Source organism: Chlorocebus sabaeus, chromosome 11 (assembly GCF_047675955.1).
Source record: "Chlorocebus sabaeus isolate Y175 chromosome 11, mChlSab1.0.hap1, whole genome shotgun sequence".
Lineage (NCBI taxonomy): Eukaryota > Metazoa > Chordata > Mammalia > Primates > Cercopithecidae > Chlorocebus > Chlorocebus sabaeus.
Window position 1 is genome coordinate 115,421,194 of NC_132914.1, and position 16,603 is coordinate 115,437,796.

Consider the following 16,603-nt stretch of genomic DNA (forward strand, 5'->3'; position numbering starts at 1 on the left):
TTTTTTAATATAAGGATATTATAGGGTGACCCAGCCTGTTTTTGACTTAGATGTGAAAAAGCATGCCTTTTTAGGGAAAATAAAATTAGTTCATTCAATATGAATTGTACGGGAGAGCTGGAAGGAGAACACATGAAGCTGGTGTTGAGCCAAGAAAAACTGCAAAAGGCCCTTTAAACCATATTAAGAAGTTTAGACTTTATCCTGAGGGAAAGGGGAACCACTGAAGGTTTATATGGGAAAAAGGATCCCTCCGCCAACAATGCACCTGTCCTAGGCAGTCATCCTGCCAATCCATGGATGCCAATAATCAAGCATGAAGTTACTACAGCAATACTACTGGGCAAGTAACTGAAATCCAGCTCTTTGTCAATCAGGTGAAGGAAAGCACAAAATAAGAACTCAAAAAGTGGCCAAGAGTGGCGGCTCACGCTTGTAATCCCAGCAATTTGGGAGGCCAAGGCAGGCAGATCATGAGGTCAAGAGATCAAGACCATCCTGGTCAACATGGTAAAACCCCATCTCTACTAAAAATATACAAAAATTAGCTGGGTGTGGTGGTGTTCCTGTGGCCCCAGCTACTAGGGAGGCTGAGGCAGGAGAATTGCTTGAACCCGGGAAGCAGAGGTTGCAGTGAGCCGAGATTGTGCCACTGTACTCAAGCCTGGTGAGGACAGAGCGAGATTCCATCTCAAAAAACAAAAAGTTCAAAAAGTGTTTTGATTTTATTGCTTATGTCTGAGAACAACAAAAAAAGACACAATGGATTAAATCAAAGATATGCCTTTTTGGAGACTATGCATAAAACGCAAATTATGAGACTGTGTTTAAGAAAACCAAAAAGATCTATGAACTAAACTTATGATAATTAAAATATTTTCAATCACCAAAACACATTATAAACTTTAGAATATTTTGGCTTCCATGTGAATAAAGCTAAGTGCTATGGATTTGGGGGGAAAACATGGATTACAGACTAAAATTATTTTATGAAGAAATAAATATTTAAATGTAAAAATGAGACCATAAAAACTTGTAGAATAAATTACACGTGAATATTTAATTACTTAGCAAGATACCAGAGGCAAACCCATAAACTAAAAATCAATAAGCTTGACTATATATAATTAATAACTTCTTTATCTTAAACATGTAATGAAGGGAATTCTGCTTCTAGCCAAGATGGAGTAACAGGGGCTGGATTTATTACCTGCCACCAGGAACAATTAAAACACTGGACAAGGCCACGCACAGTGGCTCATGTCTGTAATCCTAGCACTTTGGAAAGCCGAAGTGGGCAGGTGGCTTGAGCCCAGGAGTTCGAGACCAGCTGGGGCAACAATTTGCATCTCTATAAAAGATACAAAACCTTAGCAGCTGGGTATGGTGGTGTATGCTTGTAGTCCCAGCTACTCAGGATGCTGAGGTGGAGGGACCACCGGAGCCCGGAGGTCAAGGTTGCAGTAAGTCAAAATCATGCCACTGCACTCCAGCACAGGCAACAGAGTAAGATCCTATCTCAAAAAACAAACAAACAAAAAAACACTGGATAGAACATATAAATGATGGTATTTGAAGACAATGGATATCAGGCAAAGAAAGACAATGATCCCTGACAGAAGACAAGCAACTGATGTAAGCCATCAAATGTTTGAGCTTCAGGCCCTGGGAGAATTTCCAGGCCATGGTGCCCAGAGGGGAAATCCAGTTAGAGCCTGGTGAACTCCCTGAGTTGAGGAGACAACGATGACAGTCCGGGTTGACCAAGGTGGGTAGAGTTGGCAGGGCAGAGTACCAAGTAGAAGAGAGCAGCACAGAAACGGGATATGGAGATTTGCATAGGGTTCCCCTCAAGTCTTCAGCTGAGCACTGATTGGTGCATGCATATGAGAAAACTACCTTAGACCAGGGGAAAAAACGATCTGAAAGGAATAGAGACTGCAGTACCTATAGCTCAAAAAGGGCTGTGAACAGCACTTATTCCCCTTAGCCAGGATAAAAAATCTCAATTCACAGAGCATTCTGGAGGCTACTCAGAAGAGTCTTGCCTTCATAGTAGGGACCCTAGACTAAATGCTGGTCTGTGATGTCTAACAAATTTTATTTTATCTATTTTTTATTTGTGAGACAGGGTCTTGCTCTGTTGCCCAGGTTGGAGTACAAGGGTACAATCACGGCTTATTGCAGCCTCAACCTCCTGGACTCAAGCGATCCTCCCGGCTCTGCCTCTCAAAGTGCTGGGATTACAGGCATGACCAACTGTGCCTGGCTCTAACAAATTTTAAAAACAAAACCTAAAAGGATGAAATTATTTCCAAGTAACTTAACTGTATTCCAGAACAAAGTCCAAGGATACTTAAAGGAATATAAAAATATCCAGTATTTAAAAAGGTAAAATTCACAATATCTAACACTCCACAAAAAATTACCAGGTATGCAGAAAAGCAGGCAAATATAATTCATAATGAGGAGAAAAATAATTGAAACCAAACCATAATTGATATAGATGATATATGTTAAAATTAGTTGTCAAGGACATTAAAACATTTAATATAGTTATATTCCATAAAGGGAAAACGTTGGGGAAAATATCAAACATGTAAAGCAGACACAGACAAAATATAAAGCAGAGACAGATTCAAAGTAAACCCTTATTTTATGCATATATATATGTATTCATTTTGAGATGGAGTCTCGTTCTGTCGCCCAGGCTGGAGTGCAGTGGTGCAATCTCAGCTCACTGCAACCTCTGTCTCCCAGGTTCAAGGAGTTCTCCTGCCTCAGTCTCCCAAGTAGCTGGAATTACAGGCATGTGCCACCATATCCAGCTAATTTTTGTATTTTTAGTAGAGACAGGGTTTCAGCATGTTGACCAGGCTGGTCTCAAACTTCTGACCTCAAGTTATCCACCTGCCTCGGCCTCCCAAAGTCCTGGGATTGATTACAAGTGTGAGCTACCACACCTGGCCCTCAAATTAGACCTTTAGCGGTGAAAGCTACGATGTCTGAGATTTAAAAATCCTCTGCATGGGAAGCATAGCAGAGGAGACTGCCGAAAAAGGGGCTACTGAACTTGAAGACACAACAACAGAAACTATCCAAAATAAAACAGAAAAAAGACTAACCAAAAAAAAAAAAAAAAAACCAAACCCGTGACCCAGAGCATCAGTGAGCTGTGGAACATCTTCAAGTGGCCTACTGTAGGTCTAAGTGGAGCCCCTGAAGGGGAGGAAAGATATCAGGACAGAAAAAATTATTTGAGGAAGTAATAGTGGAGAAAATTATGAATTTGATGAAAAGTATAAACCCACAGATCCAAGAAGGTCTCTGAACCTCAAGCACAAGAAACATGAAGAAAATTATATGAAGGCACATCATAATAAACTGCTCAAAACTTGTCATAAAGAGAAAATCATAAAAGTATCCAGAGAAAAAAGGCATGTTAAATACAGAATCAGGAAGGAGGCAAGGATGTTTACTTGCCACACTTACATTCAACATTGTGCTGGGGCTAGGTGTGATGTCTCATGTGTGTAATCCTAATGCTTTGGGAGGCCAAGGCGGGAGGATGACTTGAGACCAGGAGTTTGAGACCAGCCTGACCAATATAGCAAGATCCTCTCTCTTTACAACACCAAACCAAACCAAACAAAAACATTGTGCCAGATGCTGTACAGGTGCAGTAAACAAAAAAGAAACAAAAAAGCATAAAGACTGAAAAGGAAGAAGTAAGACTTTTTATTGTCAAACAACATAATCATCTGTCAAAAAATTCAATGGAATCTACAAAAGCTACTAGAACTTATTAGTTTATTAAAAAGTACAGAAGATCAATGCATAAAATGATTACATTTCTTTATTTTTTTGAGACAGAGTCTCACTCTGCCCTCTGTCACCTGGGCTGGAGTGTAGTGGCACGATCTTGGCTTACTGGAACCTCTGCCTCCTGGGTTCTAGCAATTCTCGTGCCTCAGTCACCCAAGTAGCTAGGATTACAGGCATGCACCACCATGCCTGGCTAATTTTTATATTTTCAGTAGAGACAGGATTTTGCCACGTTGACCAGGCTGGTCTCAAATTCCTGGCTTCAAGCGATCCACACACCTTGGCCTCCCAAAGTGCTGGGATGACAGGTGTGAGCCACTGTGCCTGGCCTGAAATGATTATGTCTCTGTGTATGAATAAATGAAAATCAAGGCCAGGCATGGTGGCTTATGTCTGTCATCCTACCACTTTGGGAGGCCAAGGCAGGTGGATCAAGAAGTCAGGAGTTGGCTGGGCGCGGTGGCTCAAGCCTGTAATCCCAGCACTTTGGGAGGCCGAGGCGGGTGGATCACGAGGTCAGGAGATCGAGACCATCCTGGCTAACATGGTGAAACCCCGTCTCTACTAAAAATACAAAAAACCAGCTGGGCGTGGTGGCGGGCGCCTGTAGTCCCAGCTACTTGGAGGCTGAGGTGGGAGAATGGCGTGAACCTGGGAGGCGGAGCTTGCAGTGAGCCGAGATCGCCCCACTGCACTCCAGCCTGGGTGACACAGTGAGACTCCGTCTCAAAAAAAAAAAAAAAAGAAGTCAGGAGTTCATGACCAGCCTGGCCAAGATGGTGAAACCCCGTCTCTATTAAAAGTACAAATAATTAGCCAGGCATGGTGGTGGGTGCCTGTAGTCCCAGCTACTTGGGAGGCTGAGGCAAAGAACTGCTTGAACCTGGGAGGTGGAGGTTGCAGCGAGCTGAGATCGTGCCACTGCACTCCAGCTGGGGCAACAGGGCGAGACTCCATCTCAAAAAAAAACGAAAAATAAAATCAAATTTAAATATCATAGTAGCATAAAAAATGTGAAATAGGGCCAGGTGTAGTGGCTCATGCCTATAATCCCAGCACTTTGGGAGCCTGAGGTGGGTGGATCATTTGAGGTCAGGAGTTCGAGACCAGCCTGGCGAACATGGTGAAACCCTGTCTCCACTAAAAATACAAAAATTAGCCAGGTGTGGTGTCACATGCCTGTAATCCCAGTTACTTGGGAGGCTGAGGCAGCAGAATCACTTGAAACTGGTTTGTAGTGAGCTGAGATCTTGTCACTGCACTCCAGTCTGGGTGACAGAGCAAGACTCCATCTCAAAAAGAAAAAAAAAAAGGGAAATACTTAGGGATAAATCCAACAAAGGATATATAAGACCTGTATACTGAAAATGACAAAATAATAATGACATAAAGACACAATGAAGGGATATACAGTGTTTATAAATCAGAAGACTCAACATTTTTCTTTAGAAACAGAAGTTGAGAAGTTTAATCTAAAATTCATATGAGAATTCAAAGGACCCAGAATAACCAAAGCAACTTTGAAAAAGGAGGACAAAGTCGGAGAGCTAGCATAAAATAATCTCAAACTTTATTATAAAGTTACAGTTATCAAGACCGTGCAATACTGGCACAGAGATAGACAAATTAATCAGTGCAATGGAATAGGAAGCCCAGAAGTAGACCCACATATTTATGGACAGCTGAGATTTGGTAGAAGTACAAAGGCAATCCAATGAAGAAATAATTGTCTTCAATGAATGGTACTGGAACAATTGCATCCAAATATGCAAGAAAACAGATATATTTGGTCCATGCTAACAACCTGTATAAAAACTGACTCCAAATAGGTTATAGAATTAAAGGTAAATCTACAATAATAAAACTTTTAGAAGGCACAGGAGAAAATATTTGTGACCCCGGGTTAGATGAAAATTTCTTAGTTCATAACCCAAAGCACAATCCATCAAAGGAAAAATTCATAAATTAACAATGTCTGCTTTTTGAAAGATACTTGAGAAAATCAAAAGACAAGCAACATATTGGGAGAAAATCTTTGCAAATTATGTCTCATAATGGGACCCCTGGATCCAAAAAACATAAAGAATTGTCAAAACTTAACAATAAGAAAATAAGAAAACCCAATTTTTTTAATGGACAAAAGATTTGAACACAAGCACTTTACCAAGTGAGATGGATGGATGGCAAAAGAAAGATGCATACTATCACTACTCATTAGGGAGATGCAAATTAAAACCCATGAAAGGTGGGCAGATCACCTGAGGTCTGGAGTTCAAGACCAGCCTGGCCAACATGGTGAAACCTCATCTCTACCACAATACATAAATTAGGGGTGTGTGGTGGTGAATGCCTGTAATCCCAGCTACTCGGGAGGCTGAGGTAGGAGAATCGCTTGAACCCGGGAGGTGGAGGTTGCAGTGAGCCAAGATTGCGCCATTGCACTCCAGCCTGGGCAACAAGAGCGAAACTCTGTCTCAAAACTCAGTCTTTTTAATGTTAGCCATTAACATATGGAGTGACCGTACCTTTCATACACTGCTGGTGGGAATGTAAAATGGTAAAACACTTTGGAAAACATTGGGCAGTTTCTTAAAAAGTTAAACACACACCTATCATATGATGTAGCCATTATACTCAAGTATTTATCCAAGAAAAATGAAAGCATATGTCAATACAAAGCCCTGTATGCAAATGTTCACAGTAGCTTTAATAGCCAAAATTGGAAACAACCCAAATGTACCTCAACAAATAAATGGATAATCTGTGATAAATACAATGGACTGTAACTCAGCAATAAAATAAACTACAGATATACACTACAATATGAATGAATCTCAAAATAATTACGCCGTGTAAAAGAAGTCAGACAAAAAATAGTACATACTTTATGATTTCATTTATATGGAATTCTAGAAACTGCAAACTAATTTAAAGAGATAGAAATCACATCAAGTGTTACCTGGGGGATGTGGGTGGTGATGGCAGGTAAAAAGGAGTAGGTAGGAGGGGTTAAAAAGGGGCATGATGAGGCTTTTTGGGAGTGATAGTGGATATGTTTATTTCTACTATGTTGGTGGTTTCACAGAATATACCTGTTAAAACAAATTATGCTCTTTAAATATGTTCACATTATTGTTGTAGAAAGATGTAATGTACCAAATTGAAATGCGTCTTGGTGTGGTAGATCATGCTTGTAATCCCAGCACTTGGGAGGCAGAAGCAGGAGGATCATTTGAGGTCAGGAGTTCCAGGCCAGCCTTGCCAACATTGTGAAACCCTGTCTCTACTAAAAACACAAAAATCAGCTGGGTGTGGTGGCACACGCCTGTAATCCCAGCTACTTGGGAGCCTAAAGTGGGAGAATTCCTTTAACCCGGGAGGCAGAGGTTGCAGTGAGCCATCATTGTGCCACTTCACTCTGGACTGGGAAACAGAGCGAGACTCCGTCTCAAAATTAAAAAAAAAAAAAAGAAGTTAAAAGAAGTAGAGAAAATTTTTGCAAAATATTTGCCAGTTAAAAGCTATTCGGGGCCAGGCGCAGTGGCTCACATCTGTAATCCCAGCACTTTGGGAGGCTGAGGAGGACAGATCACGGGGTCAGGAGTTCGAGACCAACCTGGCCAATATAGTGAAACCTTGTCTCTACTAAAAATACAAAAATTAGCCGGGCGTGGTGGCGCTCGCCTGTAATCCTAGCCACTCAGGAGGCTGAGGCAGGAGAATTGCTTGAACCCAGGAGGCGGAGGTTGTAGTGAGCTGAGATCGCGCCACCACTCCACTCCAGCCTGGGTGACAGAATGAAACACTGTCTCAGGAAGAAAAATAAAAAAGCTATTCTGAATATCAGAGAGGTAAATACACACACACACACACACACACACACACTTACCTACAAACTCAAAAGAGACAGGTAGGAAATTAAAAAAAAAAAACACCAACCAGGAGTGTCCATTTAAAATATGAAACACGTAACTTCATTAAGGATCAAATAAGTAAAAACGGAAATAATATGACACCTCATTTCACCGACCAAATTGGCAAAATAAGAGGAAAAAAGATGCTTTTTTTGGGTAAGGGTATAAGGAAATAGTTTTTTATACATTGCTTGAAGAATAGGATGGGTATGCCCTTTGACCTAGTAATACACTTTTGGGAATTCATACAAGGCAGTTTCTTGTTTGTTTGTTTTGTTTTAGCAAAAGAGGCGAGGCATAATTAGGGAAAGCACAGACGGAATACGACAGTGCATATGGGAAATGTGACTTCTTTGACCTATAAGTTTGGGTTTCTTTGTAGCTTGTGTTTTATCTGAAATTAGGTGTTGAAATTTTGGGTAATTTTTTATTTCCTTCTTTTTGTTTCTATGTATTTTCTAAAAAAATTTTTTGCAAAGTCTATTACTTCTGTAATTAGAAGAAGTGATACAAAACCTTTTAGGTAATTTCAAATCTAACTATAAAGTACTGCAAAAAAAAAATCACAATATATATATTTCCAGAAAATAATTTGACAATAGGAATCAAGAAAGTTTAAGTAAGCTCATTTCTTTTAACCAAATAATTCTCCATATTTAAACTATAACTGAGAAGAAAAAAAAATTTAGGAAATAAATAGAAGCTCAAAGATTATTATTTTTATTTTTTTTAATTTATTTTTTTTGAGACGGAGTTTCGCTCTTGTTGCCCAGGCTGGAGTGCAATGCATGATCTCAGCTCACCGCAACCTCCACCTCCTGGGTTCAGGAGATTCTCCTGCCTCAGCCTCCCCAGTAGCTGGGACTACAGACATGCGCCACCATGCCCGGCTAATTTTTTTTTTTTTTTGCATTTTTAGTAGAGACAGGCCTTCTTCATTTTGATCAGGCTGCTCTCGAACTCCTGACCTCAGGTGATCCACCCGCCTTGGCCTCCCGAAGTGCTGGGATTACAGGTGTGAGCCACCGCGCCTGGCCAAAGATTTTTATAAAAGAATATTTTATCCCAATTTTATTAATATTTTTACTTTCTCTTTTATTTTTCTTTCAAAGATAAAAATTCATTCAAAAACCCAGAAAATATTATTTTTTTCCATTTCTTAGGAGAAAGCTAAGTTGTATAGACAGTACCTTTTTGTGTGTGGCACAAAATATTCCATATTGCTCAGATTCATTTTAGCAGCAATCTTCTTTTTTCTCTTTTATAACTTCAGTCCTTTGTATTTATGATGCAACCTGTGGAAAAAGAAGAACAAAATACATAATTACCAGCAAAATTAAAGAATCAATAATTGCTCATGTGGTAGTTTTACATATTTACAAATGTAATATTACAAAGCTAAAATTTTATCTTCATCTGTTTGTGGATGGCAAATTTAAAAGGTAAGATGCTCTACAAGACGCAAACTACTCTTCCACAGGCAGTATCTGGGAAACAAATGTGTTGTTAGATTTAAGAATCTATATTGAGGCTTCCACTGGTTTGTTTGTGTCCAGGGGAACCTAATAGAGGCTACCAGTAGTCAGCACTAATCTGATAGCATGCGGTAATGCTACTGATTCTCTGTCAGTAAGGCTTCTATTTTGAATTGCTTTTCCAATAGACATGATGATTTGCATTGATTACTCTACCTTTCCTTTCCTAGGCTCTCCTATAACCAATCTTCCACATTTTCCAGGTGATGATGATGATGATTTTTTTTTTTTTGAGACGGAGTCTCGCTCTGTTGCCCAGGCTGGAGTGCAGTGGCGTGATCTCAGCTCACTGCAACCTCCACCTCCCAGGTTCAAGCAATTCTCCTGCCTCAGTCTCCCGAGTAGCTGGGATTATAGGCGTCTGCCACTATGCCTGGCTAATGTTTGTATTTTTAGTAGAGACGGGGTTTCACCATGTTGGCCAGGCTGGTCTTGAACTCCTGATCTCAAGTGATCCACCCACCTTGGCCTCCCAAAGTGCTGGGATTACAGGCATGAGCATGATTATTTTTAAACTATCTATTAAAGAAGTACATGCCCAATGTAAAAACCTGGGAAATACACACTATTAAGAAAAAAATCCGGTACCTGTAATCCCAGCTACCCACAAGGCTGAGGCAGGAGAATCGCTTGAACCCGGGAGGCAGAGGTTACAGTGAGCCAAGATCGCACCACCGCACTTCAGCCTTGGTGACAGAGTGAGACTCCGTCACAAAAAAAAAAAAAAAAAAAAAAAAAGGGAAGAAAAAAATCCATAATCCTATCCAGGCAAAACTCCATTAACAATCTGGCATACTTTTCTCCAGGCACGTATTTATTTCTGCCTGCATTTTTAAAATGCAGCTGAGATCACATTATATGTATAATTTCGTAGTTCACCTCTTTTATCTAACCCTATGACTATTTTGCCATGTCACCAAATACTGTTCACAAAGGTCATTTTAATGACTGCTTAATGTCTGTCTTATGGAAGAGCTGTAATTCATTCACAACCATTTCTCCACAATCAGAAACCAAGGCTATTTTCAACCTTGTGTTGAACTATTGAAAATTATCATGTCTGGAAGATCTTGGTGCCTATTACTTATCTACATTTTGGGGGTTTTCTTGAGAATGGCTTTCTAGAAGTAGAATTATTGGGTCAAAGAATATAACAATTTAAAACCTACATCTATTGGAATAATTTTTAGATGCTTGACTAGCATTGCAGATGAAGGCCTTACAGGAAAAAACTAGAAAAAAACCTATGGACTTCCGTTTTCACATTTTTCTTGCTGAGAATATCCCACTCTTGTCTCATGCCTATACTTATAAACTGAACGTTTTCATTATTTTTGTTACTCCTTCCGATTCTGTGGCTGTGGAATGCTTTAGATTAATTGGTAGCTAAAACTTGCTTGAATTCAGCATCACATTTTACCTAACCACTAACCAATCAATAACTGCAATGTTTGCATGTCTACTTTGCTAATGTAGTCTGACTATAGCACCAATAAACTAAAATATTCCTTATGACATCACATGAACACCAGTTGCTAAATTTCTAAGAAAGTAGTTTCAGCCGGGTGCGGTGGCTCACGTCTGTAATCCTAGCACTCTGGGAGGCCAAGGCGGGTGGATCACCTGAGGTCAGGAGTTCGAGACCAGCCTGACCAACATGGAGAAACCCCGTCTCTACTAAAAATACAAAATTAGCCGGGTGTGGTGGTGCATGCCTGTAATCCCAGCTATTTGGGCAGCTGAGGCAGGAGAATCACTTGAACCTGGGAGGCAGAGGTTGCAGTGAGCTGAGATCACACCATTGCACTCCAGCCTGGCAACAAGAGCAAAACTCCATCTCAGAAAAAAGAAAGTAGTTTCAAATAAGGTATCTTACAAATCAGGAAACATTCATTCCTATAAAATAGTTTTTTCTTTCTTTCCCTCCCTTCCTCCCTCCCTCCCTTCTTTCTTTCTCTCTCTCTCTCCCTCTCCCCTTTCTTTTTTTATTTTTTGAGACAGAGTCTGGCTCTGTCGCCCAGGCTGGAGTGCGGTGGCAAGATTTCAGCTCACTGCAACCTTCCCAGGTTCAAACGATTCTCATGCCTCAGCCTCCTGAGTAGCTGGAACGACAGGCTCGTGCCACCATGCCGGGCTAATTATCCTCTCTCTAAATAGTTACTAACTCTTCTTACGTAATTAATTTTCTTTCTCTGTCTTTTTTTTTTTTTTTTTTAGACTCAGGCTGGAGATACAATCTCGGCTCACTGCAACCTCTGCCTTCCGGGTTCAAGCGATTCTCCTGCCTCAGCTTTCCAAGTAGCTGGGATTACAGGCGTGCGCCACCATGCCTAATTTTGCATTTTTAGTAGAGATGGGGTTTTGTTATATTGGCCAGGCTGGTCTCGAACTTCTTACTTGAGATGATCCACCTGCCTTGGTCTTCCAAAGTGCTGGGATTACAGGCGTGAGCCAGTGCGCCCAGCCCACTTTTACATAATTTTCTTAAAATGCATGCATACTCTCTTCATCTTTGGTTGCCAAGCTCTATATATGTTCTAAAATTATCTAAGACTTCTAGGAATTAAGCCTTCTCAGTTTTATCTTTTCTTTGTTTGCTTTTCTGCTACAATATTGCATTGCTATTGAGGCTGAAGACAGTATTCCTGAAGTTCATCCATTAAACCTAAAGGATATTTTCAATTTTCTTCCATTTTACTACCCCCACTTCCTTCTTCATAAATGTCTCTTGGATCCCATGAAACTGTCTTCTGTTTTTCCAAATTATTCTGGTTACACTTCCTCTTCTCTCTGATGTCTAAATGAATGTGTTCCTCTAAGGATTTCCCAAGTCCCCTGTGTGACTGCAAGCTGCTATCTTAATTTCTGCCCATTTAATGGTTTTAAGTAATACTGTGTCACTAGACAGTACTGACAATTATTCCAAGCCCCAGTCCCGTATTTTCAAATATCTATTTGGCTTCTCCCCTAAATGGCTCACATATACCTCCCATTAACACTGTTCTCTTTCCCTGTCCCTTACATTCAATTAATCCCCAATTTCTGCTTCAAATATTTCTTTTGGCCTGTTTTTCCATTTCTCTGGCATCATATGCTCTCTCCTTTTCTTCTCCTCTTACAGCCTCTATCTGTTCTGGAATTCGAAAAACACTATTACCATAATTATCTTTCTAAAGCATGGTTCAGATAATATCATAGCCCTGCTCAAAATCCTTCAAAATCTCACTGCTTCCTATGGGATAAAGAATAATAATAATAATAACTTTACCTAATGAACATTCAAAGCTGGCTTCAAACCACTAGTCTAACCTAAATTTTTAAACTTTATAAAATCAGGAAAAAATAAATTCCATTCAGTTACATTTTTATATATACTTTGTATTTCATTTCTCACTTGGTCTTTGTCCAAGTTGTTTCCTCTGCTTATAAGGCCCAAATCCCAACTATTCTCACAGTCCAGCTCAATGTCACCTCTATAAAACCTACTATTTTCTCCCTTTGCTTCAGTTTTCAACACACATAGTACTCTAAAACTGGATGGCAAGTGCTTCTTCAGAGAAGGATAATTGTCTAAGCTCACATTTGGATTAATCATTGTAACCCCTGACATTTTTAAAAATAAAAACAGCATTATTGAAATATAATTCACCTACATATACTCCACCCATTTAAAGTGTACAATTCAATGGTTTTTAGCATATTCACAGATATGTACAACCATTACTAACCAGTTATTTTTAGAACATTTTCATCACCATACATACACACAAAAAACCATACCCTTTAGCTATTACCCCACCCTTGCCCCACCCCATTTCCTCCATTCCTAAGCAATTTACTAACATACTTTCCATCTTTATAGATTTCCTTGTTCTGGGAATTTCATATAAACAGAATCAAACAATATGTGGTCTTTCATGACTGGCTTTTTCCACTCAGCATGTTTTCAAATCCAATGCATAGCACGAATCAGTATTTCTTTTTATTGCCAGATAATATTCCATTGTATGGATATATCACATTTTATCCATTTATCAGGTGATGGACATTTGGATTGCTTTACCTTTTGGCCATTATGAATAGTGCTACTAGAATTATTCATGTATAAGTTTTTATGCGGATATATGTTTTCATTTTTCTTGAGCATATACCTATGAGTGGAAATGCTGGTCCCTACGGCTTCTTTAAGTAGCAGATACTCCATAAAAACCTGATGAAATCACCTTCCCTTTTCCATTTCAATCTTAGAATTAAAATGATCATTCAAATTAATCCTTTCCCCAAAAGATAAACAAGAATATTTTTTCTTCTAAGAGGATAAGATGAAATAACAGGCATAAAATAAGTTTTTCCCTCTTCCTTGACCTCCTGCAACCTCAGGTATTACATTTATAGTGAGAATGTAGAACTGCGCCAAGAATGTAGTATTTCAGGTTTTAGACCCTTGGGCCAAATAAACAATCCAACTAGCTTGGAGGATGTGCAATTGAAATAATTATCTTCACAAACACTTCTTTATTCTAAGAAATGAAAACCTTCTAACAATGGTAATCAAGTAAATTATTTCTCACAGACATTCTAACTTAGTATAAGAAAGAATGGTGGCGCATGCCTGTAGTCCCAGCTACTTGGGAGGCTGAGGCATGAGAATCACTTGAGCCCAGGAGGCAGAGGTTGCAGTGAGCCGAGTCACTCACGCCACTGCACTCCAGCCTGGGCAACAGAGCAAGACTCTATCAAAAAAAAAATGAGAAAGAAAAAGAGAGGGAAAGAAAGAGAAAGAGAAAGAAAAAGAGAGGGAAAGAAAGAGAGAGGGAAAGAAAAGAAAAGAGAGAGAGAGAGAGAAGGAAAAAGAAAGAAAGAAAGAAAGAAAGAAAGAAAGAAAGAAAGAAAGAAAGAAAGAAAGAAAGAAAGAAAGAAAGAAAGAAAGAAAGAAAGAAAGAAAATGAGTTAATGAGTGCAGCACACCAACATGGCACATGTATACATATGTAACAAACCTGCACGTTGTGCACATATACCCTAGAACTTAAAGTATAATAATAATAAAAAGAAAAAATAAAAGAGAAAGAAAGAAAGGAAGGAAGAAAGAAAGAAACATTTGATAGAGAGTGGAAATATAAATATTTTAAATAATTTTTCCATTCCCAGAAACTTCAAGAAAGATGACTCATGGAAGATCTTAGTTGTGTTTCAATGTTTTTCTCAACAATAATGTTCTTCTCAACAATGTTTTTCTCTAGCAGCACTATCCTGGAGCCAGTGAATTTGAGAACGCCACAATATTTCAGTATTAATAAAGTAAATAAGAATTAGAATGTTTCATACTGGAAAGAATTTTAAAGATACACCATTTCAACTCCTTTCTTTTTATATTCAATCTCAGAAAAGTGAAGCATCACATCACACCTATGTGGCAGCATTATCCACAAATTAAAATCCCGGACTTCTGGCCAGGTGCAGTGGCTCACGCCTGTAACCCTGGTACTTTGGGAGGCCGAGATGGGAGTGTTGCTTGAGTCCAGGAGTTCGACAACAGCCTGGGCAACACAGTGAGACCCCCGTCTCTATGAAATAAAATACAAAATAATCAGCTGGGCGTGGTAGCACCTGCCTGTAGTCCCAGCTACTTGGGCGTTGAGGTGGGAGGACTGCCTGAGTCCAGGAAGCTGAGGCTACAGTGAGCTGAGATTGTGCCACTGCATTCCAACCTGGGTGACAAAGTAAAACCCTGTCTGAAAAAACAGACAGGGTTTTTTCAATCCAGGACTGCTGATTTTCCATTACAGGAAACATTCTCCTGAACCATGCTGCCCTAAGTCATACTTTATTATTTTGGAGGGCAATCAAGAAAATTTTAAATTTAATGTGAGATTGAATTTCTTTTATCATTCCTCCCAAGGATCTCATATATTTAAATATGGTGCTAGATTCGGTTCTTATGGGACTGCAGAGCAAACAAATTTGAGGGCCTGTTTAAGAAAAAAACAGGGCCAGCACAGTGGCTCATGCCTGTAATCCCAGCACTTTGGGAGTCTGAGGTGGGTGGATCACTTGAGGTCAGGAGATCCAGACCATCCTGGCTAACACGGTGAAACCCCATCTCTACTAAAAATACAAAAAATTAGCCGGGCATGGTGGCACACACCTGTAGGCCCAGCTACTCGGGAGGCTGAGGCAGGAGAATCGCCTGAACCCAGGAGGCAGAGGTTGCAGTGAGCCGAGATCGGCACCACTGCACTCCAGCCTGGGCGACAGAGTGAGACTCCGTCTCAAAAAAAGTCAGGCATGGTGGCTTATGCCTGTAATCTCAGCATTTGGGAAGGCCGAGGAAGGTAGATCACTTGATGTTAGCGGTTCAAGATCAGCCTGGCCAACATGGTAAAACCTGTCTCTACTAAAAATACAAAAAATTAGCTGGGCATGGTGGCGCATGCTTGTAATTCCAGCTACTCAGGAGGCTGAGACAGGAGAACAGCTTGAACCCAGGAGGTGGAGTTTGCAGTGAGCCAAGATTGTGACATTGCAGTCCAGCCTGGGTGACAGAGCAAGACTTTGTCTCTAAATAAATAAATAAATTTCTCACTTAAAATTAAGTATAGAGCCTTAGATGAAGCTGGTACAAAGCTCTGAAACATGCTTCACAGTCAAAGTCACATAGTTAGGACTAGTTGAGTATTTGGTTTCTTCCCCTGCTTCCTTCCACATGACTTCCCATAAGACTTGAAGAGAATTGTCCAAAAAAAAAAAAAAAAAACCTAGCAAATTTTGTTTTAGTTGTTGTTCCTGTTTGCCACCAATATTTAACTATTATCCTGAGGTAAGAAAACTGCTTTTAAGGTACTTTCACGTTGAAAATGAAACTAGATGATAGTTGCTTTTTATGCCACTATGATTCTATAGCACAACTGTGAACATATATCCTCACATTTAAGAGCTGAAAAAGGACCATAGTGATCATCTAATTTCTACTTGGCAAATAATGCAGAAGTAGCTGGGGTTTTGAGGATCATAATAATGATAACCTTCAGGCTACTCCTGGGTCAACTGACATTATATGAAGATTCTTCTAGTCACTCTTTAAGACTTTATGTATTGCTTTTGAGCAATTATTTTGATTTCTCATGGAGTATTATTTTCTTCTTCCCTTAAAAAAAAAAGAGGTTTAGGATAAGAGACAGACGGGAAAGTAGAGGCCCCACTGGATCTCTTAAATTTAACACTGAATATCTTTTTTATTTTTTTTTAAGACAGTCTCGCTCTGTTGCCTAGGCTGGAGTACAGTGACACCATGTCAGCTCTCTACAACCTCTGCCTCTCAGGTTCCAG

General features: G+C 39.7%; 1 protein-coding gene across 1 annotated transcript in view; it reads right to left on the reverse strand.

The window, feature by feature from the left end:
* Positions 1-16,603, reverse strand: part of TAOK3 (TAO kinase 3) — a 226,199-nt gene that overhangs the window by 108,824 nt on the left and 100,772 nt on the right. Inside the window, exon 2 of the mRNA XM_008004888.3 lies at positions 8,930-9,034. The gene's annotated coding sequence lies outside the window, so the exon portion shown is untranslated. The remainder of the gene's footprint in view (positions 1-8,929; positions 9,035-16,603) is intronic.